Here is a 21,916-nt window from a genome sequence, read left to right as displayed (position 1 = left end):
GGATTTAAAGCTACAATATTTCTAGTTGTTTTCTGTCAATTCCATGTGCTTTCTCCCTTTTTTATTTTTTTCCTATCTTGAAATTAAATGTTTTTTATGATTCTATTTTATCTCTGTTATTGGCGTATTAGTTGTTATTCTTTTAAAATTTTTTGCTTATTCTAATTTTACAATAAACATCTTTAACTTATGAAAGGCTACCTTTCAATAGCTTTGTATGCTTCACCTGTCACATGAGAACTTTTAACATATACCCCATTTACTCCCTTCTATCCATCTGTTTTTGTTACCATCAGTTTACTTCTATACAGAAACCTCACAATACATTGTTACTGTTTTTCCTTTAAGTAATCATATTATCTTTAAAATTGATCAGATTCTCTTTATTTTTGTTTTTTTTTTTAGATTATCTTTAAAAGTGAGAAAGATATCTTTCATATGTACTTTCATTTTACTACTTCCATGACTATTTCTTTGGATAGCTCCAGGTTTCCATCTGGTATCACATGTGTTCTGTCTGAAGAACTTCCTTTAATTTTCTTGTTCATTTAACTTTCTTTCCCTTCTTCAGTTTTTCTCTTCTGCTGGCTCCATGCCCATCCCCTAGCTGGTCACCTGTATGTTTCTGCCTCGGCCGGGACCTCTCTCTCATACCTGCTCCCAACCCTTCCAGGAGCACCAGACGGGAGCCGTGGAGAAGAGCTGACGAGCATGTGTGGACTCTCCTGTGTGTGGAGTCCCCAGCTGACACATTAGGCCATGCTTGTCCCCTCTGATTCACTAGAATTTTACCGAATATCTTCCTGCCCCTTTATTGGGAGATGCCCTCTTCCTCTCGGCTTCCATGGTGGCTCAGACGATAAAGAATCCGCCTGCAGTGCAGGAGACCCAGGTTCGATCCCTGGGTTGGGAAGATCCCCTGGAGAAGGGAACGGCTACCCACTCCAGTATTCTTGCCTAGAGAATTCCATGGACAGAGAAGTCTGGTAGGCTGTAGTCCATGGGGTCACAAAGAGTCAGGCATGATTGTGCAAGTAATACACCCTTTCCTCTCCTGTATGCATCCTAGACTATAAATCCTATGGCTCAAGATTGAAGGGCAATAGAGGTGGTAGCCATGGTGAGGTTAATCTTGTGGTCTGCCTAAATTCCTATGTACTTCATTATACTTATTTTAATTCCTATAAATTTTACATATGATTAGTATCCAATAATCCCTAGGATATATTCAATGTTCCTTTTTATGTATAAGAGAATGCTTAGTTATGGTTACAGGCTTCCCTTGTGGCTTAGATGGTAAAGAATCTGCCTGCAACATGGGAGATGTGGGTTCGATCCCTGGGTTGGGAAGATCCCCTGGAGAAGGGAACAGCTACCCATTCCAGTATTCTGACCTAGAGAATTCCATGGACTGTATAGTCCACGGGGTCACAAAGAGTCGGACACGACTGAACAACTTTCACTTCACTGTATATGTACTCATTTTAAATACACACGCTTGATAAAAGTAAATCAAATCCATTAAAAAACAATTATATCCGAATCAAGGCCAGCTTCTGCATATTGAAAACTGCCTTCTAGGCATGCGTGCATGCAAACTCAGTCGCTTCAGTCCTGTCTGGCTCTTGGCGATCCCATGAACTTTAGCCCTCCAGGCTCTTCTGTCCATGGGATTCTCCAGGCAAGAATACTGGAGTGGGTTGCCATGCCCTATTCCAGGGGATCTTCCTAACCCAGGGATCGAACCAATGTCTCCTGCATCACAGGTGAATTCTTTACCACTGAGCCACCAGAGAAATCCCATCTGGGTGTATGGAAGGTGATAACACCACTATAAAGAATAATATGAATGCCTATGAAGTAATTTAATTTTCATTTATGTTGGGGTGAAATGTTGTGAAGAAATGTAACATTATATCTGAATTAATATAAAGGGAAACCATTGGACTGTAATAGAGCATTCAAATTGAGTTTTTCATGGAGCATATTCACACATTAGCCCTTTAAAAACCGTAAATCAGATTAAACTATAGCAGCAGTGAGAGAGGAAGCAAAGTTTGCTGAGTAAGGCACCCTATGAGAATGCTGTTCATACAATATTGCCTGGTCAGTGTGTGCTGAAGCTATCTTTTAGGGAAAAATACATACATTTGTTTTGTGTGTATATACCTTTACTATTTTCCTTTTTTAGAATTTCCCACCATAATAACCAATGTAATGAGGAAACTAATACTTGAATTAAATCTATTTCTAAGAACAGAAGAAAATAAAATTAATTCTGACATTACAAGGCATGTCAATTAGCTCTTTCTGGAGTTTGAGGAGCTTAGCCTTGGATTCAGAGTAAATCAAGAGGCACAGACCAGGTCTTTCACCCGCTGCAGAAGTGCGGTCTCTGCTCTCACATGGCTTCTGGTCTGATCAGGAGATAAGGAGACTCAGCACAGAGAGAGCCCCTAGTGTAGAGGCTGCGCCAGGCTCCAGGAGCTAGGATGCACAGAGGCCCCTGGGAAGCCGAGGCAGGGAAGCATGATAGAGAGCATCACAGTAAGACGATGCTGCAGGAAGAATCTAAAGGAGAATCCCCCTTCTCAGCCCCAGGAGACTGTTTAGAGGGTTATGACCTCAAAACTGAGCTTTTTGAAGTTTTCTGTAAGAAAGTGGAATTCCATGGGTGACCACGTCTCTCCCCCAAGCCCTGGTTTCTCTCATCAGCAGTGGCTTTTCTGTTTTATTTTTCATGTGGGGTTTCCCTGGTGGCTCAGAGGGGAAAGCGTCTGCCTGCAGTGCAGGAGACCTGGGTTCAATCTCTGGGTCTGGAAGATCCTCTGGAGAAGGAAATGGCAACCCACTCCAGTATTCTCGCCTGGAGAATCCCATGGACAGAGAAGCCTGGTAGGCTACAGTCCATGGGGTCGCAAAGAGTCGGACACGACTGAGCAACTTCACTCACGCATTTTAAAGCTATACTATTTAGAACTATTGTTATTTTGTCTTTCCTGTGCCTTTATATCATTTTCAGGATCTTAAGATATTTTTGCTAGATGATTTTTACTTATTTGTCTGAAACATCATACTTTACCCAACCTGTAGCCACAGAAAGCCCAGGGAGGGTTCGGGAGAACAGGCGTAAATTTTCTCTTTGTGTCTTCAACAGCGACCTGACTACAAGGAGCTTAGGTCAGACCAGACTTCAGGGCAGAGCTGAAGGCTGAGCTGAGGCCAGAACTTCTGACGTTACCAGCTGGCAATTAGGAAAGTGCGAGCAGAGCTGTGTGAACCAGCCAAGGAAGAGGAATGTGATTTAGGGCAATTGTCATGTGATAACTCAGTGCCCATAATCATCTCAGAATGTATTCAGTTATTTAGATTGTGCCTTTTGTCCTGCATATTTATTTACATTAAAATTTTTCCATTAGTCTACCATTATGGAAAAATTAGGAAGTTATGCATCTGTAGGAAGGAGATGAGTCAGATTGAGGCCCTGTTGACCTAAGGAAACAACCGAAGGAACGAAAGTGTGGTAAGAAGGAGAAGTTGTTAACATTGCCCAGAGTGACCAGATGTTTCAGCATGGATAATTATGAGAGCAAATCTACTGAAACTAGAGTTGAATAACCGGGGAAAGAATACCTTTGACTTTTGAGAAACTTCTATCAAACCAAAACGCTTTACAGCCAAAAGGAGATCAAAAGCACCCGTGATGCTTCTTACTTCAGGAGACCTGGCTCTCCAGCCCTGAGCCACTTGCCTCAAATCCTTAGGACAGACGTGACTTCTTCATTATGATTCCTCTCAGGGAAGGAAGAGATGGGTCTCCGTCCCAAAATGGACCTATACGTTTTGGTGCTGTGAACCTGAAGTCAAAAGACATCAATCTGAGCAAACAAAAGTGCATTTTCTCCAAGGCTTTCAGTCGCTTTCCCACTTCAGTCATAAGCACAAGAATAATTATGGCAGAAGGAAGAGTGATCTAGTCAAACTGATCGTGGCTGAGACTGAAGGGGGAGCCTATCTGAGTTCAGCTTTGTGTAAGAATAGTCTGCCTCTTCCCGTCTCTGAGCTGCCCCACAGAACGGTGATCTTGCGGTTGAGGATTTGGAAATAACTGTTTGCAGTGGAGGCATCGCCCAGGTCTTCCCTGTACATGAACAGAGGGCTGTTTCTCTGTGGGTGGGTAATCACGCCTCCCAGTTTACCTCGAACACTCCCACTTCATGCCTCTTTCTCAAAATATGGTTTGGATGAAAATATAAAACCACAGGTCACCTGCTGACGGTGCCTCTAGAGAGAGCCCATCACTAGAGGGGAAACTACCAACTAACCACGCTCACAGAGCATGCTGAACACTGCCAAACGATAAGCATCCTAAATTTTACTGTCTTGTTAAAACAGACCTGATATATATATACCTATGGCTGATTCACTGTGCTATACAGCAGCAAAGAACGCAACGTTGTAAAGCAACTATACTTCAATAAAAATAAAGATAAGAAACTAAGTTAAAAGAAGCATAATACAAATAAAGGGACAAAGGTTCACACGCTCACACACCCAGACACACACACACCCCAGTCTGTTTTTTTAAATCCAAGTGCCAGTGAGAGTTAAAGTATGATTGGAAGAGAAAGAAGAAAGGAGAAGAGATGTCAGATAACTGGGTCCTCGCGGGGGGCGGGGGTGGTTTGGGGGAGCACTGTTACCAGGCAGAGCAGACAGATGACTCCGGGCTCCTGGAGACAGTCATGGGGAAGAGTCCCGTTCCAGGTGGCAGCCTTTCCCTTCGTCCTACTGGGCTTTGTCCATAGTCAGTAACTTGCATCAATCAGCAAATCAACCAGGTCCTTCACTCCTGCTGTATCAGGAAGGGCCCAAGTGTAAGCACAGCTAGCTAGTCTCCCAGTTTCAGTCGGATAGCAAGTCCACTGGGGTACAGTTTTAGGAGCAATTAGACCTAATTAAAAAGACAGGCTTGTCAGCACCTGAATAACGTGGAAAAAGAGAACCGGGGACTTGACTTTGGATTTCCAGCTGCACCCAAGTTCAAGCTGAATACAATTGCTTTTTCAGGAGAGTGTGTGTGTGTGTGTGTGTGTGTGTGTGTGTGTGTGCGTGCAGAGGGGGAAAGGGTTCATAACGTAGATACCAGATCAGCTTTGGAATAAAAGTGAAAGGCATTCTTAGTGGCTTTCAAATCCTCTAAAAATAGCCACATGTCTCTGCCAAAGCTAATATAGACAGGATTCCCATGGAAACCCTTTGGGCTACAAGGGTGGGTATTATTTCGTCTCCGGCTATTGGGTGAATACTTCTGCCCACTTACACATCACTCTTCTTCATAACCTAAGACTTTATCTATTGTCAGGACCCATGAACCAAACCCTAAAGGCACCTGCTTATCTGATCTGCTCATCTGAAAGGGAAAAACAGTACAGCAGTGACTGTACTTAGTAAAAAAAAGTTCACAAGGAAAAGCTCAACAGCAAAAAAAGAAACACAGCTGCCTTGTTTCACGTTGTATACTCATGCTTTTAGTTTTTGTGACCAGTTTCTAATTCTTAGTAGGAGTCCATGATCGTGGCCAGATTTTATTATATAATTTGTTCTACATATTTATCTTTGATAATAGTCACCCTCTTATATGTTGTCATGTTTTGGGAGTCCCCTTTTTGGATGCTTTTATCAACTCTGAGGAACTAAGAGAATTAAAGTATATAAGGTCTGCATGGAATATGGTATTGCTAGTTAGTCCTCAGGCAGTCTTACTCTGTTCACTTTCAGATGGAAAATAAATTTTATAAAAAAATATTAAGGGCCAGGAATAGTCAACGTATTTGCCTCTTTCCTTTCAGAATTATAACACTTTTGGGAAAAGATCTTTAACAAAATAACTATCTATAATCACTATCATTTTACAGATTCTGAGATAAGAGGAACTTAGATGTTTTAAAAAATTGCAAAACTCAAGAGTACAGTAAAATTAGAGGGTATTTTCTGCATAAGTTTTAGCAGATAAAAATTATGACTAATTTTATGACTAATTGACAGTCTTTAAAAAATGTTTTGCAGCTTTATTCTTTCCTCTTATCTTTGCCTCTTTAGTCTGCTTTCTAATAATGTGTTTTCTAAGCTGCATTATAAATAATAATTAACTTATATACATGCTTCTTTTTTTTTTTTTTGCTTCTTAAGTACCTACCAACACACATCCTTATAAATAAGATTTAATCATCATAAGGATGAGCATAAAAGGTTATCAAGTCAAACGTTTCCAGAATGCTTCCAGGATTATTGAATGATAACATATTCTCCAAAGGTCATTTCATGTCCTTCTGTGGCTGATTTGACTTCTGCTTCTAACAGATGTCTTACAGTCCTGTAATAGGCTTGTTTTCTTGCTTAGTATTTACATCCTGGAATAAGCATTGGGGAGTGGATGCAGTTAGCTCTCCCCAAGTGGAGGGTGGAGTTACACTGAGGATACTTACCACCAACAGCAGCAGGAGTGGTTGGAAACTTAGGCAGGCGTCCTCAAGATTCCTAGACAGTATCTGGAGTGTCCAAAGCCAGGCTCAAGGGAGGTCTGGTTTTCCTCCCCTGCACAGCGGCGGCAAGACTGCACACCCTCTTCGGCACTAGAGCTGAGTCCCAGGTGATCTGGTACATTTTCCTCCCTCCAGTTCCACCTGTGGGAGGTGTTCACCATCCATCAGAGAGAACCCGTTAGAGGGGCCAGTCCACCGAACTTACCTGCTGGCATTCCGAATATGAAGAATCTGTAAAATCACTTTTATTGTTATTTTGTTATTTAGTCGCTCAGTCATGTCCGACTCTTTGCGACCCCAGGGACTGTAGCCCGCCAGGCTCCTCTGTCCATGGGATTCTTGGGAAAATAAAGAATAGGGTAGTACAGTCAGGGGAAAAAAACGTGCTTATCTTGTAACTTTACAGATGTGAAACTGTCAGGGTGCAGATTTAATTCAGTGAGAAAGCATAGGGAACGGAGAAGGAGAAGCCTTCGCCTCTGACCGGCTGGGTCACCTTAGTGTGCTTCTAATTTAGAGGCTCCATGTCTCTGGACTGAAAACAACACATTTAATGATGTGGCGCAAGCTCATTCATCATTTCAATCAGTCCTTACCTTCCACAGCGGTCAATCAGTGTTTGACACTGGAGAATTTGGGAAACATCAGGAGCAAGAGGCAGTTCAGTGAGGCCAGAAATGTGACACTATTGGAATCCTCCAGGAAGCCAATTTAGATTAGCATCCAAAGCTGGGCAAATTTTCCTAGACCCTAGAATAAACACAACCTATTGTCCAAATAGGAGGAGGATGGCCTTGAGTAGTGATTAAATGAGTGAGTAATCCCACACGGTGTCGGATGCTGTTTGAATGCATTCCATTCACTGCTGTGTCTCAAGAATGACTTAAGTGAGTACATTACACTCATCTTTTGAGTTCAACGTGCTCTTCACGCTTTCTGCTAAATTGCCTCTGTTTGTCATTTGAATGAGATTTGAACATGTAATCTCATTCCCAAGCTATAAAGCTAATTTGGTAGCACTGAACCATTTTAGTGATGCTTGTAGTAAACACACCAAAAATCTCTACACAATTATATTGATGAGCTATTATCCAGAATCAAATGTTTTTATATAACAGTAATAAAAGTCCATTCCATAAATGGTAGATTTTAGTTACCTATGAATTGTGAAGGACATAATATCATTTATTACAAACATTAAAATTATCCTTCATATAAATATATACCTTGTTGCTTATTTTTTTTAAATGTGCTGGTGCTCTGGGCCCTGGATGTGTCACTTTCATAGCACATTGAAAAATATCAACAAACTTACATTAATTATTTTTTAAACAGTTGTAATAACCCCATAAGCAGGATGTGTTGGCTTTAAAGGGATGAGTTACTATAAACACTATCCATGTAGACATTTGCAAGAAACAGAGTGGGAGTTTAAATTACAGGTTCAAGAACCTATTTTTCGTCTTTCTCCCACACATAGCCTCATCTCCTGTCATATTCTTTCCCAAAAATTTGCAAATTTCCAGTGTTTTGCAATAAATCCTTCCTTTAAATAAATACATATAGTGTGAGTTATAAGTCATGCTTGGTGCCATCTCTTGTCTTATATCAAGATTTTTCCTATCAGAATTCCAAACATATAAATTATCTTTTATCAAAGTATAGTTCATTTACAGTATCATATAGTTTCAGGTGCAGAGTATAGTCATTTGATATTTTTGCAGATTACATTCCATTATAGGTTATTATAAGATAATGGCTATAATTCCCTAGGCTATACAGTAAATCCGTGTTGCTCATCTATTTTGTAAATAGTTATTTGTATCTGTTAATCCCAAACTTCTAATTTGTCAGCTCCCTCTCCTTTACCCTTTGTAACTACAAGTTTGTTTTCTAAGTCTGTGAGTCTGTTTCTGTCTTGCATACATATTCATTTGTGCTATTTTTTAGATCCTACATATAAGTGAAATCATACAGTATTTATCTATCACTGTCTAATTCATTTCACTCAGCATAATATTCTCTAGATCCATCCTTGTTGCTGCAAATGGCAATTTTTTTAAATTACTGAGTAATTAAAATGTAAATTCTTATAATTCTAGTATTTTAATACCAGAACAAAGTATGTTATCAGAAAAGTGTTAATTTCAGGTCCATTACCTCTGCTGTAATTACTGTTACAAAATGAAGGCTCCAGCCAATTCTCTGAATTCCAGAGTATTCTTTTTCAGTTATGTATGTTTTAATTTTTAAAATTTTTAATGAATTCCATAGTATCCTAGTAGTTTTTCAAGTAAAGAGAGAGAAAACCTGAAGAGAAGGAAGGTGTATTTTTACTGTTCCATGCTTCCAAGAAATCCCTTGATGGGTGATCATGTGCTGTTGTGGAAAGAACAAGACATTTGGGGAGAAAAGAGAAACATGGACTGAACCCTTGGCCCTGTGTCCTTGGGAAAGTCATTGATCTCTTTTCACTTTCTCCACCTCTATATGCAACACTAATGAATACTGGGTTGGGGGCAATCAAGAGCTTCCTCTATAAGTGACTCTGATTCTCAATTACACTTCAACTGGAAGGTCTTATGATCATTTTATTAATAGTAGCTTCCTAGTAAGGAAGAGAAAACCTAGTTAAAAGAAGCCATCATTTGAAAGATCCACTTAGAATACCAGGCAGCTATTGAGGATGTGTGACTCTTAATCTTGAGGAAGCACGCTGCTAGTTTAGTTAAAAAAATTGTCCCAGTTGAAAATTGTACTCATTTGTAATGAATGACAAAACAAGCGAAAAACTTATATGAGAATTTACCAAAATATACTCCTCTAACTATGAAATGCTGTTTGCTATCAGATAATATACAAAATATAAGCTATTGATTCAAGAAATAAATATTAAGCACCTGATACATGCCAACTGCTTTACTAGGATACTGTGTCAAATAAGGAAAACAGTCATCCCTCATCGCTCATGGCTTATATTCTAGTTGGGGATGGGGGAGGGGGGCAGACAATTATCAGTAAGGAAGAAAGAATATCAGGAAGATAAGGGTTATGGAAATCGTAGTTTGTTTTCTGTGTCTATGGGTCTATTTCTGTTAGGTATATAACTTCATTCAAAGGGGAAAGGCAGGGGAGGGGGATAAATTAGTTTGGGATTAATATACACACTACTGTACGTAAAACAGATAAACAACAAGGGCCTAGTGTATAGCACAGGACGGCTACAATAAAAAGTGTTAGTCACTCAGTCTTGTCCATCTCTTTGCGACCCTGTGGACTGCAGCCTACCAGGTTCCTCTGTCCCTGGAATTCTCCAGGCAAGATAATGGAGTGGGTTGCCATGCCCTCCTCCAGGGATCTTCCTGACCCAGGGATCTAACCCTTGTCTCTTATGTCTCCTGCATGGGAAGGCAGGTTTTTTACCACTTGTGCCACCTGGGAAGGCCAATGAAAAGGCAGATGATAGTAAGTTTGGGGAAGGATATGGAAAAATTGAAACTGCTGCACGCTGCTAATAGGAATGTAACAGTGCAAAGACTTTGGAAAACAGTCTTGCAGTTCCTCAAAGGGTTAAAAGAGAGTTACCACATAACTCAGTAATTCTACTTCTAGCTATATACTCAAGAGAAATGAAAATGTACATTCATACAAAAATTTGAATATAAATGTTCATATTCAAGCAGCATTATTCATAACAGTCCTAAAGTGGAAGCAACCCAAATGTCCACCAACTAATGAATGGATAAATAAAATGTGGTGTAAAATGTGACGTTTTTCAACAATAAAAAGGAATGAAGTACTAATATATGCTACAACATGGATGAACCTTGAAAATAGAACCACCAACGACCACATATTGCATAATTTCATTTATATAAAATATCTAGAATAGGCAAATCTACAAAGGAAGAATGGAGATTAGAGAAGAAATGAAATAATATGAATTAGAGCAGGAATTGATGAAATTAAAACAGAAAACCAATAGAGGAAAATCAGTGAAACCAAAAACCAGTTTTTTAAACAAAGAAAATCAATAAGCCTCTAGCCAGACAAAGAGAAATAATTAGAAGACACAATAACTAATATCAGAAGTGAAAGAAACATCACTACAGACCCCATTGACATTACAAGATAATAACAGAATATTATAAACAACCCTATGCACAAAAATATGTTAAAGTAGAAAAATGGACCAATTCCTTAAAAGACACAATCTGCCAAAACTCCCACAAGAAGAAATAATGTGAATAGGCTCATACCTATTAAGTAAATTGGATAAATAATTAATAACCTTAAAACAGAAAGCACTGGGCAAAGAAGGGTTCACTGGTGAATTCCATATATTTCAAAAAGAAATTATAGCAATTATGTACAAACTCTTTGAGAGGATAGAAGCATAAAGGCTACTTCCTAACTGTTTTTAAGAGACCAACATTACCTTAATACCAAAGCCAGACAAAAATACAAGAAAAGAAAACTACAGACCAATATCTCTCATGAACACAGATGCAAAATTCTCCAATTAAATATTAGCAAGCCCAGTCATACAATGTGTAAAAAAAAAATACACACCACAACCAGGCATTCTGGATATGTAAGTCTGCTTCAGCACTCAAAAAGTCAGCTAATCATCACATCTATAGGCAAGAGAAGAAAAATCACATGTTTATATCATAAGCAGGAAAAGAATGTGACAAAAATCCAATACCTGTTGCTGCAGGTAGGTTAACTATTGCCTCGGGCTGGTCGGAGGGAGATGAAATGAAAAATGACTACCTAAAGGCGTACAGTTTCTTTTGTGGTGATGAAATGTTCTCAAATTGATTATAGCCAAGTTTGCACAACTCTGAATATACCAAAAAAAATCCAACAACATTGAATTATACACTTGAAATGAGTGACTATATGGTGTGTGACTTACATCCCAATAAAACTGTTACTAAAAAAGGTAGTTAAAGGAAAAAAAGCAGAGAAGCAAGGCAGCATCCTGGAAGGAGAGCTAGTGAAATGCGTTGTCATGGGAGCTGGAAGGAGTGGGCTTCTCGGAAGAGGGACAGATGGGTTAGCTGAACCAGATGCTGCAGAAAGGTCAAATACAAAGAGACCAGGGAGTGGACTGCTGAGTGTGCCAGGCAGCAGTTAGGGAAGAGCCTTCCTGGTGGAGTTGAATGGGGAAGGCCCTCTGGAATGATGGAGAAAAGGAGCTGCAGAGGAAAAGATAACTTACAGCTTCTGCAAGGGATTTTGCTTAGAAGCTGGGTGAAGATATGGACAGGAGCTGGGTTCAGTTAGGGGGATCTTTGCTACTTTTATTTCTCTGTCTTGTTTTCTTTTATTTTAGAACACTTTTCTTCTTGATGTGATTGCTCTGGTATAGAAGGATACATTGATGCTATGGGAACAGAGGGGTTAGAAAAGTCTCTGAGAGAAGATGGGATGTGTAGCCTGTGAGGAGAAGTGATGAACCTTGGATAAGATCTGGAACCCTTTTCCCAACATGATAGGAAGGAAGGCAGACAGAGTGGTTCACGAGGTTAGTGGGCTTCTTTGTAGCTGCTTTGTTTTCAAAACCATTGTATGTGTGTGGGTAATATTTTGGGTTCCCTTTCATCGGGTCCCAATCTGGGGCCATCTTACAGGGTTTACATGTATAAATATTTCACTGTCCATTTCACTGCTGGAGCTGGATATTGGAGTTCAGCCTACAGTTCTTACTCTGGAGGAAGAGAGGAGACTGTTTCACCACGTGGAGAAGTATGGCTTCCCAGACAGCAGGTCTCCTGTCACTGGCCCCAGCTAGAAACTCCCCAAATTCTCCTCTTTTCTGAAATACTTTTCTTTGCCTATTTCCATTCATGCAGTGATCAGAAAAGGATCAACTACCAGTAGAAGTACAAAGTGGAATAATTTTAAAGTAAAACAGAAATACTGTGGCATAGCAGCACGTGGGTAAAAAAAAAAATGCATGTACTCTCTGTTTTGTTGATGTTTGCAAAAGTGATTTGGGATTTCTGAAAGTAATATAGGAGTGAAATCAATGATGTAATGTTTACTGCTATGTATGTAATAAAAATACAACCTTTAAGGTAACAGTTGTGTTCTGGGTTGCTTGATAGAATTACAAAATATTAAAATCAATCTAAACATGATCAAATACAAATCACAGATACACTAGGAAATGTAAAACACTTCTTGTATTCTTCAATCCTTAGAATCATCTGAGGAGGTTTTTTAAAGAAAGTACCAATTCCTAAACTTCATCACATGTCAGTTAAATTGGAATCTCTAGAGGGAGATCTAAACACTGATTTTTTAAACATTTTTATGCAGTTTTTTTAAAGGTCCCTTTCCCTTTCCATTTTCAGTCATTACAAAATAGTGACTCTATTCCCCATGCTGTGCAATCCATCCGTGAACACATCTTATACCCAATAGTTTGTACTTTCCCCTCCCCGCACTGGGGGCTTCCCTGGTACCTCAGATGGTAAAGAATCCATCTGTAATGCAGGAGACCTGGGTTTGATTCCTGAGTTGGGAAGATCCCCTGGAGAAAGGAATGGCAACCCACTCCAGCATTCTTGCCTTGAGAATCCCATGGACAGAAGAGTCTGGTGGGCTACTGTCCATGGGGTTGCAAAGAGTCAGACATGACTGAGCAATTAACACTTTCACTCCCCTGACTGATAATCACTAGTTTGTTCTCTATATCTGTGATTCATAAGCACTAATTTTTAAAAAGCTCTTTAGATGAGCTCCATGTGCAAGGAGGTTGAGAATCATTGTACTAATCATTGAGAATACCTTATGGAAATGCACAGAACCATATCATCAACTGTGTCCTGCTCATTGTAAGCCACCTACAGGACATATGAAAAGAAAAAACCACTAAAATGCAGTCCTACACCTTCAGAAAGTTCTTACATCTTGGCTTTGCCTGAAAACAATGTGGATAAAGCACAGGAAGCTAAATGATGTGTTCTTCTCTTAGTTTATTTCAAGATGAGGCAATAGAAAAAGTTCAACAGACTTGTGAGATGCAAAGGACCCGACAGCTGTTAACTGGATTGAAGCAAGAATTCAGCAGATGATTTAAAAACTACTTTTAGGCACCATGCTGACAGGTGAACCCCTTCTGTCACACTCTGCTAGAGAGGGCTTTCATAGAGTACATACAAGTTTTTAAATCATGTTCAAGAAAAGAAACAGAATCCAGTAAATCTGTGAACAGACCCAGCAGCACAGAGACCCTCTCAATAATGACTCAGGCAACAGACTAAGGAAGGGTAAATGGAGGATATGGTTTGAGAATCATCTAATGGCCTGTTTGATTGAACAAGTTTTTTTCAGAAGAAATAAATTGTAGACAGTGTTGGTAGTTATATCATCCTAGTATCTGCAGTCCAAGAAGAAAAGTGATGGAAAAATAGGAAAGAGGCAGTATGGGCAGGTCTGGCTCTCCAGGTGAAAGGCAGGTATTAGCCCAGAGGGAGGACCGGACACATCTCACCTGCTGATTTGCAGCAGAAGATCAGCAGATGAGATGCAGGAGGAGATCTCTTGTGAGAAGTTTCTATGGTGACTTAGGTATCTGAGGAAGAAGTCTGAAAAGAATGAAATATAATGAAACTGAATATTACATTTTTGAAAGGAATAAAATACACTCATTATAATCTGCAAAAAATTAGTTTGTTTTTAGAACTGGTGCGATGACCTGAATTATGTTAAAATCAAGAACGTTTCAGTGTGAAGTCATTGAGTATTCCAAGTAGAAAGGCACCATCATTCACATATGTGCATCCATTTCATTTTCCTTGCTTTTAGGTGCTCTGCTACATGTGGACTTAAATATTACAGGTCTTTTGGGGGATATGCATTACAAAATATAACACCTGTCATAAAACCATAGCACTTAAGATAGAGCAGTATTAGTGTAAGGACAGACAGCAATAAATCAGTGCAAAGAGTCCAGAAACAGAGCCACACATACAGGTCCTCTGATTCATGACAAAGATGATGCTGTCAAAAAGTGGGAAAGGATTGTTTTTCTTAATAAGGTGGCAGGTGAATCGGATAGCCTTGTGGTAAAAAAACAAACAAACAAACAAAAAACACAACAACAAATCTTGACCCCTTGTCACAACGTACACAGAAATAAATTCTAATCAATTCTAGATAAATTGCATTTCTAAATGCAAGGATAAAAAAAAAAGAAAAAGAAAACTTCTAGAAAAGCGTTGGTAAACTTTCCTTAAAGGACCAAGCAGCAAATGTTTTAGGCTTTGAAGATTATATAGTGTTGCAGCTACTCAGCTCTCTGCTGTGGAAGAAGGAAAGCAGCCATGGATTGCATAGAAGGCAATACGCCTGTGTGTGTGCCAATAAAACTTTATTTACAAAAATAGATTTGGCTTGCAGGCCATGGTTTTCCAACCTCTGTTCTAGAACATCTTTCTAAATAAGTAAAGTGTTCGCAAACTGAACACGAAAGGTGGTAACAAAAATTAAAAGTTTAATAAATTAGACTGCATTTAGATTTTTAAATTTAGTCACAAAAGTCACTGTTAATATTGTGAAAGGCAGCCCACAGAGTAGAAGAAAATATTCAAAATATATATGTTCAACGAAGGACTCATATCCGGAATATATAAATGCGCGCGCACGCGCGCACACACACACACACACACACACACACACACACACACACACATCCTTTAAAGAGATTAAAAAAAAAAAAAGACTGCTCAATAGAAAAAAAGGCAAGAAATTCTTGAATGAAAGTTTTACAGAAGGAACACCACAAAAGATAATATTCAAATGGCCAATATATGTATGAAAGGTTCTCAGCCTCATCAGTTATCAGGAAGTAAACAATAAAGCTTCAATAACATTCTAGTATGCAGACACGGATTTAAAGGTGAGCAATTCTAATGTTGTCAAGGATGTGCAACAAATGGACATCTCACATTCTCTGGTGAGAGTGCAGATGGGTGTGATGCCTTTGGAGTAGTCGTAGTTACATCCTATGATCCAACATTCCATTTTGGGCATAAAATAATAAACCCGCCCAACATGTTCACTAAAAGACATGTACCAGAATGTCCCCAGCGGCACTCCTTAATTGTCACAAGTTGGAAACTACCGAATCCACATCAGCCCAAAAGCATAAATACATGTGGTTTAGTAGCACTGTGGATACAGCATTGAGAAAGATCTACAAATACACATAAGGAACTGCATCGTGGTGTATTTACATAGTACATTTTCCTACTACGTAGCAATAGGAATAATCTACAACTACATGCAAAACACGGTGACTCTCTCCCCAACTCCATCCTTCGAAAAGTACTGAGTGAAAGAAGTCAGACACCGATAGACACCAGAAACCAGCCAACATGTAATATGATTCCATTTGTGTGTGTGAAATTTAGAAGCAGGCAAAACTGATGTGTGCTGTTGGCCTGGAAGTTCCTGGTTACCCTGGCGCAGAGGACACAGTCAGTGAGGGGAGCGGGCGTTTGGAGGGTTCCGGGCACCAATGGCGTCTTGTTTCTTGAGCCTTAGCGGTGTCCAAGGTTTCTCCAGCTGCCGGGATTAGTTGCGATGTGCGTGTGAGTGTGCTGCGCTGCAGTGGGGGTTACTGTACAGACGACTCAGCTGCAGAGCTTTGCATTAGTCTAAGGATAATGCAGGCGATGCCCCTTGGCTCCCTGTCTCCTTTCCCGCTTGTGTTTACTTTGTTCTCCTTTTACTTCTATCAGCATTTAATGTAAGTTTGATGTTCCAAAACAACCCACAATCTATAAGTTCATGCTAAGAAGAATAAATGTTGAATAAATTAATAGATCAGAGAGGAGAGGCATATCTCCCCTGTGGAAGAATTCAAATGATTTGTGTAGACACTCCACCCTGGAAGAGGTGGACCACCAATGCCTCCCTCTCCCCTGGCCCCAAGGGTAGACTGAGCATAGTGGCTTCCTTCCAAAGAGTGCAGGGTGGAAAGGAGGGCAAGCAGTAACCTCACAGTGTGGAGAGCTGACAGATCCTGCCTTAGCAGGTGATTAAGGACAGCATCATTCCTGATATGTCCTCTTAACATGGAGTGACGGCAATGATGCTTTACCTCTGCGGCTCCCCTGCAAAAGCCTGCAACTCCGCTGTAATCATGAATAAAATATCAGCCAACCTCCAGCTGAGGGACGTTCCACAAAATAGCTAACCAGGACTTGTTCAAACACAAGGGAAGTCTGAGAAACTATCAGAGCCAAGAAGGGCCTGAGGAAATGTAACACCTAACTGTCACAGATGAGATCCTGGATGTGAAGAAGGATATTAGGTAAAAATTAAAAATATCTAAATAAAAGATAGGCTGCAATTAATTAGAGTATATCAATAAAGTGAAAGTGAAGTCTCTCAGTCGTGTCCGACTCTTTGCCACCCCATGGACTGTAGCCTACCATGCTCCTCCGTCCATGGGATTTTCCAGGCAAGAGTACTGGAGTGGGTTGCCATTGCCTTCTCCAAGAGTATATCAATATTGGCTCATTAATTATAGTAAACATACTCTACTACCATAAGATGTTAAAAATAAGGAAAGCTGAACTCTATGTACTATTTTTGCAACTTTTCTGTAAATCTGAAATTATTACATGGGAACAACCTAAATATCCATCCACAGATAAATGGGTTAAGAAGATGTAGTACAAATATACAATAGAATATTACTCAGCCATAAAAAAGAATGAAATAATGCCGTTTGCAGCAACATGGAGAGACCTATAGATTATCATACTAAGTGAAGCCAGTCAGAAGGAGAAAGACGAATGCCATATATGGGGTCTAAACTAGGACGCAAATGAACATATCTAAGAAACAGAAATGGAATCACAGACATAGGGAACAGATTTGTGGCTGCTACGATGGAGGGGTTGGGGGAAGGATAGACTGGGAGTTTGGGGTTAGCAGATGAAAATTATTATATATATAGGATATATAAACAACAAGGTCCTACTGTATAGCGCAGGGAACTATATTCAGTATCCTGTGATAAACCATAGCAGAAAAGAATCTGAAAAAGAATTTGTTGTTGTTCAGTTGCTAAGTCATGTCCGACTATTTGCAACTCCATGAACTGCAGCACACCAGGCTTCCATGTCCTTCACTATCTCCCTGAGTTTGCTCAAATTCATGTCCATTGAGTCAGTGATGCCATCCAACCATCTCATCCTCTGTCACCCTCTTCTTCACTTGCCCCCAATCTTTCCCAGCATCAGGGTCTTTTCCAATGAGTTGGCTCTTTGCATCAGGTGGCCAAAATATTGGCGCTTCAGCTTCAGCACTATATATATACACGTATATATAGTATATATATAGTGTGTATAACTGAATCACTTTGTTCTACATTAGAGATTAACACAAAATTGTAAAGCAATTGTACTTCAATTTTAAAAAGAAAAACATTATTACAAAATAAAAACTTTATTTAAAAGAAAAGAAGCATCGGGTCCTAAATTTGGAAACATAATCTGTGGAATCAAGTTATTAACAATAAGGAAATACAAAAGTAGGCAACAAAGACTAATGTAACCCAATACCTAGTTGCCTTCTTTACAAGTCTGAATGCATTTCTAGTGATTAAACTTTATGAATGTGAATTACTTTTGTTTACCTCAGCACACGAAGGTGGGGATTTTATATGCTATAACTCAGTCAGAGATATTTTAAGTTAAACTCTTTAAATGTTAAACTTCATGCAGAAGAACAGGATGATGAAATATGGAGTGTTTTTGTTAGTAATTACAGACTATTAAAAATAAGTTTTCACTCCAATACACTCTTTCAGCAAATATAATGGAAGCATCATAGAACATTGGAGCTGAAAGGGACATTTAAGAGATTAGTTCAACTCCTTCACGTTACATGAAATAATGGAGTGCCAAAGAGTTTGGACTTGCCCTGGGTCATCATAAATTGGCAGGAGAGCTGGAATTTACTTGTTCAGTTGAACAAGTATTTACTGAGTATTTTTTTATGCTTTAAGAGCTCTGACAGCTGCTAGAGATAGAAAAATGAGTAAGAGTGTCTCCCGAGGAGGAGGAACAGAGGTGGGGATGGTGAACCAGGTTCAGTGTGGCAGGGGGCAGCAAACAGGAGCACAGGTGCCATGGCTATGGAGGAGCAGGTCAGCTGACACAGCAGGGCATCACTAGAGCCTTGGGACGGCGGGCAAGATTAGATGGGTGAAGAGGCAGAGGACAGGCACTCAGAGCAAAATTGATTATGTCAGCTAGAGGGGGAAGAGGTGAGTAATCTGTCACATGGGAGATGGCACTTCCTGCTGTTACTGACTAGTGCAGGCAAGAAGCAGGGGCAACCTACAAATTTGAGGACAGGGGAGGGTTTGTGCCAGGTAATGAGCAAAGTATTTATCCTACAAGATGTGGAAATTTATTGAACAGTTTTTAATTCAGGATCACTTGAACGGCTTCATGGAGAATGGAGTTTAGGACAATACTAGTTACTGGGAATCTGGGAAGTTCTGTGGGAGTGGTGACTGCCAAGAGCCAGTTTAGGAAGATGTCAGTGTGAAGATAAGGAGGCGTGTTCAAGACATGCACATGCTGATATGTGTAAGATGGATGGCCAACAGGGACCTATTGTATAGCACAGAGAACTCTGCCCAATGTTATGTAACAACCTAAAAGGGAAAAGAAATTTAAAAAGAATATATGCATGAATATGTGTAACTGAATCACTTTGCTGTACACCTGAAATTATCACATTAACTAATATGGTTAATCAACTAGGCTCCAATATAAAATAAAAAGTTTTAAAAAGTAAACCACACAAAAAATAAATGTTAAAGAAAGAAAAAAATGATTGAAGATCGATTAGCTGGGCAGAGTGAGTGGGGAGGGTGCATGAAGGTGCTGGTTGAAACTCATTGTAGCTCAGGTCTTTGGAAGATGCCAAGAAGCATAGAAAATCCCTTGGCTCTGTGAACCCACTGTGTACACCTCCACCCAGGAAACAGCTCTGAAGATCTGCAAGTGAAGCAGTTTGACAGACATTTGAAAGAAAACAAACAACAACAATAAAACTCATCCTAGGACAAGAGGGGCCTTCTTATCCTGTATCCACAGAATCAAGAGAAAACTTCAAGGTGATTCTCTGCAGAGTCAAGAGGATTTGCTTCTAAAGCTTTTGTCTTCATTCCAAAAGCTCCAGAGAGGCCACCCTAAAATTTGTATACCCTAAAAGAGGCACTTCTTTGAATCCCTGCCCTGAGGTATCAAGTTAGGCTGTGGTGACTGGATGATTGACCTGCCTATAAGACAGAGAATGGGAGGAGAGGAACAGGAGGAAAGATAGAGTTTAGCTTTAAACAAGCAAAATTTAAAATGCCTTTGAGCATTCAGTTATGAGAAATTCAAAAGACAGTAGGATAATCAACTCTCAAATTTGGGGAAGAACTACCTTTATGAGAGGCATATTTGATGCTGAGAAAGAAGTCATGGAAATGATGCCATTTCTCATGGAGAAGAATAGTGGAAAGATGAGCAGGCTAAGGAGGCCAGTCTCTAGGTCACAGTGCTTAGAACAAAAAAAATTCTCCAATAGAAGTTTCAATGAAATGGTAAAAAATCTACTGGGAGATAGGAGGATGTTTCAAAAGGGATGGGATATATGTGTACCTATGGCTGATTCATGTTGGGATTTAAGAGAAAACAGCAAAGTTCTGTAAAGCAATTATCCTGCAATAAAAAAATAAATAATTTTTTAAAAACATCTACTGGGGAAACTAGAATAAAATTGTATCCCAGAGCACAGAAGTTTGATAGTTTTAGAAAGAGTGATCAATAGCTTTGAATTTAAGAAAAGAGCCACTGACAACGGTGGCCAAGGATATTCATTGAATCTAGCAACATCAAGGATATAGGTGACTTTAGTGAGGATGGTTTCACCTGAGTGATTATCCTTGATTTCAGTGAAGTGGGTGATGAAAATAAAGCACTGGTTTTCTGGGTTGTTCTGGGAAAGATTGGATGAGAAAAGAGAAGGGAAAGACAACTTCCAGAGGCAGACGCAAGGAAGATTCTTTGGCTGTTGTCTGTTTTATTTGGAATGAGTTGTTTAGTATATTGTTGTTGCTCAGTTGCTAAGTCATGTTCAACTTTTTGCAACCTTGTGGGCTGCAGCACTCCAGGCACCTCTGTCCTCGACTATCTGCCAGAGTTTCCTCAAATTCATGTCCATTGAGTCAGTGATGCCATCCAACCATCTCATCCTCTGTCCACCTGCTTCTCCTCCTGCCTTCAATCTTTCCTAATATCAGGGTCTTTTCCAATGAGTTGGCTCTTCTCATCAGGTGGTCAAAGTGTTGGAGTTTCAGTTTGAGCATCAGTCTTTCCAATGAATATTCAAGGTTGATTTCCTTTAGGATTGACTGATTTGATCTCCTTACAGTCCAAGGGACTCTCAAGAGTTTTCTCAAGCACCACGATTCAAAAGGATCAATTCTTCAGCACTCAACATACTTTGTGGTCCAAGTCTCACACCCATATATGTCTTATGGACAGCCCATAGCTTTGACTATATGAACTTTCGTCAGCAAAGTGATGCCTTTGCTTTTTAATACTCTGTCTAGGTTTGTCATAGCTTTTCTTCCAAGGAGCAAGTGTCTTTTAATTTCATGACTGCAGTCACTGTCCATAGTGATTTTGGAGGCTAGGAAAATAAAATCTGTCACTGCTTCCACTTTTTCCCTTCTATTTGCAAGGAAGTGATGGGACAGGATGCCGTGATCTTAGTTTTTTTTTAATTTATTTATTTTAATTGGAGGATAATTATAATATTGTGATGGGTTTGCCATACATAAACGTGAAGCAGCCACAGGTATATATCTGTAAGCCCCTCCCATCTTTCTCCCCATCCTATCCCTCTGGGTTGTCCTAGAGCACTGGCTTGGGGTTCCCTGCTTCATGCATCTCCTACATGATCTTAATTATTTTACTGTTGAGTTTCAAGCCAGCTTTTTCACTCTCCTCTTTCACTCCCAACAAGAGACTCTTTTAGTTCCTCTTTATTTTCTGCCATTAAAGTAATATCATCTGCATAACTGAGGTTGTTTATTTTTCCCTGAAATCTTGATTCCAGCTTGTGATTCATCCAGCCCAGCGTTTTGCATGATGTACTCTACATAGAAGTTGAATAAGCAGGGTGATAGTATACAATGACTTCTCATACTCCTTTCCCAATTTAGATCCAGTCTGTTGTTCCATGCCCAGTTCTAACTGTTGCTTCCTAACCTGGATACAGGTTTCTCAGAAGACAGATAAGGTGATCTAGTATTCCCACCTTTTTTAGGAATTTTC

The 21,916-nt window shown here is 39.7% G+C and overlaps 1 protein-coding gene and 1 long non-coding RNA gene across 6 annotated transcripts in view; one reads left to right on the top strand and one right to left on the bottom strand.

Annotated features, from left to right (window-relative positions):
* The window catches only part of LOC145521812 (uncharacterized), a 33,066-nt gene extending 28,027 nt beyond the window's left edge, over window positions 1-5,039 (bottom strand). The window contains exons 1-2 of the long non-coding RNA XR_014065711.1: window positions 4,704-5,039; window positions 3,752-3,857 (exon numbers count right to left, since the gene is read on the bottom strand). This is a non-coding gene — a long non-coding RNA (uncharacterized LOC145521812). The remainder of the gene's footprint in view (window positions 1-3,751; window positions 3,858-4,703) is intronic.
* KCNQ5 (potassium voltage-gated channel subfamily Q member 5) overlaps window positions 1-21,916 on the top strand; it is a 600,369-nt gene that overhangs the window by 144,423 nt on the left and 434,030 nt on the right. The gene's annotated exons all lie outside the window — the stretch shown is intronic.

Source organism: Giraffa tippelskirchi, chromosome 9 (assembly GCF_054371585.1).
Source record: "Giraffa tippelskirchi isolate mGirTip1 chromosome 9, T2T-mGirTip1v1.2.pri, whole genome shotgun sequence".
NCBI lineage: Eukaryota > Metazoa > Chordata > Mammalia > Artiodactyla > Giraffidae > Giraffa > Giraffa tippelskirchi.
The sequence above is the reverse complement of the archived record's forward strand: the minus strand, read 5'-3'. Positions and strand labels throughout refer to the sequence as shown.